Source organism: Trachemys scripta, chromosome 14 (assembly GCF_013100865.1).
Source record: "Trachemys scripta elegans isolate TJP31775 chromosome 14, CAS_Tse_1.0, whole genome shotgun sequence".
Taxonomy (NCBI): domain Eukaryota; kingdom Metazoa; phylum Chordata; order Testudines; family Emydidae; genus Trachemys; species Trachemys scripta.
Window position 1 is genome coordinate 7,743,041 of NC_048311.1, and position 7,355 is coordinate 7,750,395.

The window sequence follows — 7,355 nt, forward strand, 5'->3', positions numbered from 1 at the left end:
ACAAGCTAAAACAAAAGATAATCTAACACGTTTCCTTGCTATTACTTACTATTTCTGTAGTATTAGATGTATCATTTCAGTAGGAGCTGGATTACTTTCTTGGTCTCTCTCTTTGTCTCAGAGAGAACAACAACACAGAGCACAAACCAAAAACCTTCCCCCACAGATTTGAAAATATCTTCTCCCCTTACACTGCTCTACAGCCAAAATGCTTCTGAAATAAATGTAGCCAAACTTTACTAATTCTGGGTCACTGAGAACGAAAATGATGCTTAAAATTGTTGATTGGCTCTACTTTTCAAGATGTGCTATTGGGTCAGTATATACGACCCTTGACTTGGGAATGGCGGAGGATAAGTGAGTTATAAAGGGAAGGGATCTCAATTTAAACCAGAAATGACTAAAATACAGCTTTGACTGGATCTATGAATAAATCTATGACTTGGTTTGGACAGTACTTGCTTTTTAGGCAAAACAGTGAATGATGCAATCTGAAGCTGGTATTGCGTCGTACATGATATGAATTGCATCATGTTATTCCTAGAAGTCATGGATGATGCAATCATAACGAAGCTTACATCACTCTGCTGAACAAATTGCCCTATATCAGCTCTAGAAATCATCGTGCTCTCTTATTTGTCAGTGTTTGATTTTGCAAAGGAACACATTTCTGTTTAGCCAAAGTGAGCAGAGATGCCTCGTACTTGTGTGAACAGTGCAGATAACTTCTGCTATGTTTGTGGTGAAGTGACTTTTGCATCACAAAAGCGCAGTATAACCACTATGGTTAAGAAAGCCTATCACCTTTATTTTGGCTGCAAAATTGGAGATCAGGACAAGAGGTGGGCCCCACACACATGCTGCAACACTTGTGCAACAAATCTTTGCCAGTGGTTGAACAGGAAAAGGAAATCTATGCCTTTTGCAGTGCCAATGATTTGGAGAGAGCCAACAGATCATACCAACAATTGTTACTTCTGCATGGTGCCTCCAGTTGGGAAAGGTGTGTCAAAGAAGAAAAAGTGGACTGTGCATTATCCAAACATTCCATCAGCTATACGCCCAGTACCCCACGGAGAAGGACTGCTGGTTCCTGATGCACCAGAATTATTCTCACTTGAGTCAGATGAGGAAGAGGAAGAGGATGAAACTTCTGGTCCTGAACCATCAATGTCACAGGACCCACATTTTCTCCCATCCTCCTCCTCTGAACCACACCTCATAACACAAGGTGAACTGAATGACCTTGTCAGGGATTTGGAACTACCCAAGAGTAAGGCAGAGCTGTTGGGCTCCAGACTACAGCAGTGGAATCTCCTGGCAGGTGATATTAGGGTTTCCATGTTCCGTGACCGTCAAAAGGATCTTGTCCCATTCTTCTTCATGGAAGGTGATCTTGTAGCCTACAACAACATCGATGGTGTGATGGCAGCCCTCAACATCATTCACGATCCAGATGAGTGGAGACTGTTCATTGATTCATCGAAGACGAGTCTTAAAGCTCTTTTACTGCATAATGGCAATGTTTTGCCATCGATTCCAGTTGGTCATGCAGTCCATATGAAGGAAACCTATGACAACATGAAACAACTTTTGAAGTGCATAAACTATGACCAAAATCAGTGGCAGCTTTGTGGCGATTTGAAGGTTGTTGCTCTCTTGCTTGGTCTGCAGACTGGATACACAAAGTACTGCTGTTTTCTCGGCGAATGGGATAGTCGTGCAAGAGATTCCCACTACATCAAGAAAGATTGGCCACTCCGACAGTCATTGGAGCCTGGGAGGAAAAGTGTTCAGCATCCACCACTTGTTGAATCAAGGAAGATTTTGTTACCACCCTTACACATCAAGCTGGGTCTGATGAAGAACTTTGTGAAGGCCATTGACAAAACACAAGCAGCTTTCGAGTACCTCCGTGGAAAATTTCCAAGGTTAAGTGAAGCTAAGATAAAGGAAGGTGTCTTTGTTGGTCCTCAGATTCGTGAACTTCTTCGAGATGATGAATTTGACCATGCATTGCATGGCAAGGAAAAGACAGCATGGAAAGCCTTCCAGTTAGTGGCAATAAATTTTCTCGGAAACAACAAGGCAGACAACTACAGGTTGTTGGTGGAAAACCTCCTCAAGGCATACAAAAGCCTTGGTTGCAACATGTCACTAAAGATACATTTTTTGCACTTTCATCTAGATTTTTTTCCACCGAACTGCGGAGCAGTGAGCAACGAGCACGGCGAGCGATTTCACCAGGACATTGCAACAATGGAGAAACGCTATCAGGGCAAATGGAGCCCATCTATGCTTGCAGACTATTGCTGGACAGTGACAAGAGATGCTCCATTTAATGAATACAAGAGACAAGCCAAGAAGCGCCGAGTAGACACTGAATAGGACTAAACTATGTACATAATAGTTTTTTTGCCTTTTGTTTCATAATAAATTTTATTTATATAACCCTTTTGCTGATTTTTAAAGTGTTACATAAACAGAACAGGTGAAATATTATCATATAAAGCAACCATAAACACATGAAAAGACCTAGGTTTACAATTTATGATTAAAACTCTACTATCTACACAATATACATAATGTAAAAACTTAAATATCTTAGAAACAGTAGCCAATCAGTTGTTTTAATTGTCATATTTGAATTCAGCACATCAAAATACATAATAAATAGCACATTTTATCTCTGAAGCAGATGACTTCTCAAAAATTGTAGACCAGTGTTATTGGTCCTTTTGGTCAGGTCCCAACCAGGTTATTTGAGCTTCTTAACCCTGTACAGATAAAGGAGGGATTTTATGCTACCCTTAGCAGTATGTTCATGACATATAGTAATTACAATTAAAATGTGTATTTTAGATAAGGGTGGTCTTTTGAAGGATTTATTTTAAAAACTATATGTCTGAAGATACAAGTATTTAAGGCTAAAGATTGTGCATCTAAAAAGCTATGCAAGGATTTTTTTAGAAATGTGATTTTATAATCTTCAGCAACACACTAATGAAATATTTTTAAAGCAAATTTTCAACTAAGGTCCTGTAGACTAACATGTTCTGAGTAAATATGACAGTAATACACAACTGTTTTTGTCATTAAATTCAGAAACTGACAGTATATACCTGTTAAATGGCTTCATTACCACTTTAATGGCTCTTTAAGAGTTTCAATGTTGTGCTAATAGGTCTGGCAGGCTGGAAGACTTTTTCACTTTTAAAAAGAAGAACAGGAGTACTTGTGGCACCTTAGAGACTAACAAATTTATTAGAGCATAAGCTTTCGTGGACTACAGCCCACTTCTTCGGATGCATATAGAATGGAACATATATTGAGGAGATATATATACACACATACAGAGAGCATAAACAGGTGGGAGTTGTCTTACCAACTCTGAGAGGCCAATTAATTAAGAGAAAAAAAAACTTTTGAAGTGATAATCAAGCTAGCCCAGTACAGACAGTTTGATAAGAAGTGTGAGAATACTTACAAGGGGAGATAGATTCAATGTTTGTAATGGCTCAGCCATTCCCAGTCCTTATTCAAACCGGAGTTGATTGTGTCTAGTTTGCATATCAATTCTAGCTCAGCAGTCTCTCGTTGGAGTCTGTTTTTGAAGTTTTTCTGTTGTAATATAGCCACCCGCAGGTCTGTCACTGAATGACCAGACAGGTTAAGGTGTTCTCCCACTGGTTTTTGAGTATTTTGATTCCTGATGTCAGATTTGTGTCCATTAATTCTTTTGCGTAGAGACTGTCCGGTTTGGCCAATGTACATGGCAGAGGGGCATTGCTGGCACATGATGGCATATATCACATTGGTAGATGTGCAGGTGACAGAGCCAGATGAGTACCCAGAAGTCACCTCCTACAAGACAGGCCCAACAAAGAAAATAACAGAACACCACTAGCTGTCACCTTCAGCCCCCAACTAAAACCTCTCCAGGGCATCATCAGAGATCTACAACCTATCCTGAAAGATGATCCTTTACTCTCATAGATCTTGGGAGACAGACCTGTCCTCGCTTACAGACAACCCCCCAACCTAAAGCAAATACTCACCAGCAACCACACATCACTGAACAAAACCACTAACCCAGGAACCTATCCTTGTAACAAACCCCGATGCCAACTCTGTCCACATATCTATTCAAGTGACATCATTATAGGACCTAATCACATCAGCCATACCATCAGGGGCTCGTTCACTAAGCACATTAATTCGGTGGTGTGGGTCCAAGTACCGGGGCTAGCGTCGATTTCTGCACCGTTGCACTGTGGGTAGCTATCCCATAGCTATCCCATAGTTCCCGCAGTCTCCCGCGCCCATTGGGATTGTGGGTTAAGATCCCAGTGCCTGATGGGACAAAAAACATCGTCGCAGGTGGTTCTGGGTACAGCCTCACCTCCTCCCTCCCTCCCTCCCTGCATGAAAGCAACGGACGGCAGACAACCATTTTCGCGCCTTTTTTCCTGGGTGGGTGAACACTGCAGACTCCATACCACGGCAAGCATGGAGCCCGCTGAGCTCAAGACAGCAGTCATGAACATTGTAAACACCTCGCGCATTCTCGTGGAGTTTATGCTCAGCCAGGACCAGAAAAACGAGGCGAGGAAGCAGCGGCATGATGAGGACATTGACATGGACATGGACACGGACACGGATACAGAATTCTGTGAAACCACGGGCCCCTGTGCTTTGGAGATCATGTTGTTAATGGGGCAGATTCTATCCATGGAACGCCGATTCTGGGCAAGGAAAACAAGCACAGACTGGTGGGACCGCATAGTGTTGCAGGTCTGGGACGATTCCCAGTGGCTGCGGAACTTTCGCATGCGTAAGGGCACTTTCATGGAACTTTGTGACTTGCTGTCCCCTGCCCTGAAACGACAGAATACCAAGATGAGAGCAGCCCTCACAGTTGAGAAGCGCGTGGCGATAGTCCTGTGGAAGCTTGCAACGCCAGACAGCTACCGGTCAGTCGGGAATCAATTTGGAGTGGGCAAATCTACTGTGGGGGCTGCTGTGATGCAAGTAGCCAAAGCAATCACTCAGGTGCTGCTACGAAAGTTAGTGACTCTGGGAAATGTGCAGGCTATAGTGGATGGTTTTGCTGCAATGGGATTCCCTAACTGTGGTGGGGCAATAGACGGAACCCATATCCCTATCTTGGCACCGGAGCACCAAGCCACCGAGTACATAAACCGCAAGGGGTACTTTTCAATGGTGCTGCAAGCACTTGTGGATCACAAGGGACGTTTCACCAACATCAACGTGGGCTGGGCGGGAAGGGTTCATGACGCTCGCGTCTTCAGGAACACTACTCTGTTTAAAGGGCTGCAGCAAGGGACTTACTTTCCGGACCAGAAAATAACCGTTGGGGATGTTGAAATGCCAATAGTTATTCTTGGGGACCCAGCCTACCCCTTAATGCCATGGCTTATGAAGCCGTACACAGGCAGCCTGGACAGGAGTCAGGAGCTGTTTAACTACAGGCTGAGCAAGTGCAGAATGGTGGTAGAATGTGCATTTGGCCATTTAAAAGGTCGCTGGCGATCATTATTGACTCGCTCTGACCTCAGCCAAAGAAATCTCCCCATTGTTATTTCTGCTTGCTGTGTGCTCCACAATCTCTGTGAAAGTAAGGGGGAGACCTTTATGGCGGGGTGGGAGGCTGAGGCAAATCGCCTGGCTGCTGATTACGCGCAGCCAGATACCAGGGCGATTAGAAGAGCACACCAGGAAGCGCTGTGCATCAGAGAAGCTTTAAAAACCAGTTTCATGACTGGCCAGGCTACAGTGTGAAATATCTGTTTGTTTCTCCTTCATGAAAACCCGCCCCCTTTATTGACTGATTTTCTGTAAGGAACCCACCCTCCCCCTTCCCCCAGCTTTCTTTCAAACCAAATAAAGTCACTATCATTTAAAAATCATTTATTCTTTATTAATAGATTAGAAAAAGAGGGAGGGAACCCGGGTGGTATTTGGGAGGAGGATTGCTGGGAAGGAAAAAGCCACAAAGAAAAGGTTAAAAAAATGACAGCCTTTTGCTTGGGCTGTCTACTGGGTGGAATGGGAAGGTGTACGGAGCCTCCCCCCCTGCGTTCTTACACGTCTGGGTGAGGAGGATACAGAACATGGGGAGGGGGGAGGGTGGAACAGGGGCTGAAGTGGCAGTCTGTTTTCCAGCAGCCGTTCCTGAAGCTCCACCAGACGCCGGAGCATGTCTGTTTGCTCACGCAGCAGCCCCAGCATTGCATCCTGCCTCCTCTGGTCTTCCTGCCGCCACCTCTCATCTCGAACGTCTCTCCTCTCCTCACCTTGGTCCCTCCTGTCCTCACGTTGGTCCCTCCTGTCCTCCCGTTCACTGGCTTCTTTCCTATACTTTGAAACTGTTTCCTTCCACTCATTCAGATGAGCTCTGTCACTGCGGCTGGATTCCATAATTTCAGAAAACATCTCGTCTCGCATTCTCTTCTTACGACGCCTTATCTGTGATAACCTTCGGGATGGAGGAGGGAGGCTTGAGGAATTTGCAGCTGCTGTAGGGAGGGGAAAAAACAGAGAATTGTTTAAAAAGCTACATTTTGCAGAACAATGCTTATACTCTTTCACGGTGACCAACACTATTCACATTACATAGCACATGTGATTTCTGTGCAAGGTCGCATTTTGCCTCTTAATGCTGAGTGCCTGTGGCTTTGCTGCTAGAGATCACAGGTCTGGGCAACAGAATTCGGCTTGCATGCGGCCATGGTAAGCCATTGTCTTTCAGCTTCTGCGCCCTCCTTTGCCACATACCAAGCATAGCCTGTAGAGTGCTGCGGTTTTTCTGTTAACATTCAGCAGCACCAGAAAACAAACTAACCCCCCCCCCCCTCCCGCCATGAATTCTCTGTGATGATCACGGTACCCCTCCCCCCACTGCGTGGCTGGTAACAGGGAAGATCCCTGCTAGCCAAACGCGAAAAACTCAGGGCCAATTTCCCATCTGCGCTTGGCTAACTGCAGGGAAGGATTTATTTTCCGCCACAGGCAAACAGCCCAGTAGGAACGGCCACCTCTGTCCCCTTAATTAAGTTCCCGTATTTCAACCAGGTTACCAGGAGTGATATCACTCTCCTGAGGATTACACAACAAGATAAAGAACGGATGTTGCTTGAATGCCAACAAACACCGGGACCATACGCTGCCAGGCTTTGTCAGGCAATGATACCAGATTACTTGCTGCAAGCATGGCGTGGTCAAGTGTCCTACCATGAAGGAGGGAATAAGGATGCACTGCCCAGAAACCTTCTGGCAAGGCTTTCGGAGTCCCTACAGGAGAGCTTCATGGAGATGTCCCGGGAGGATTTCCG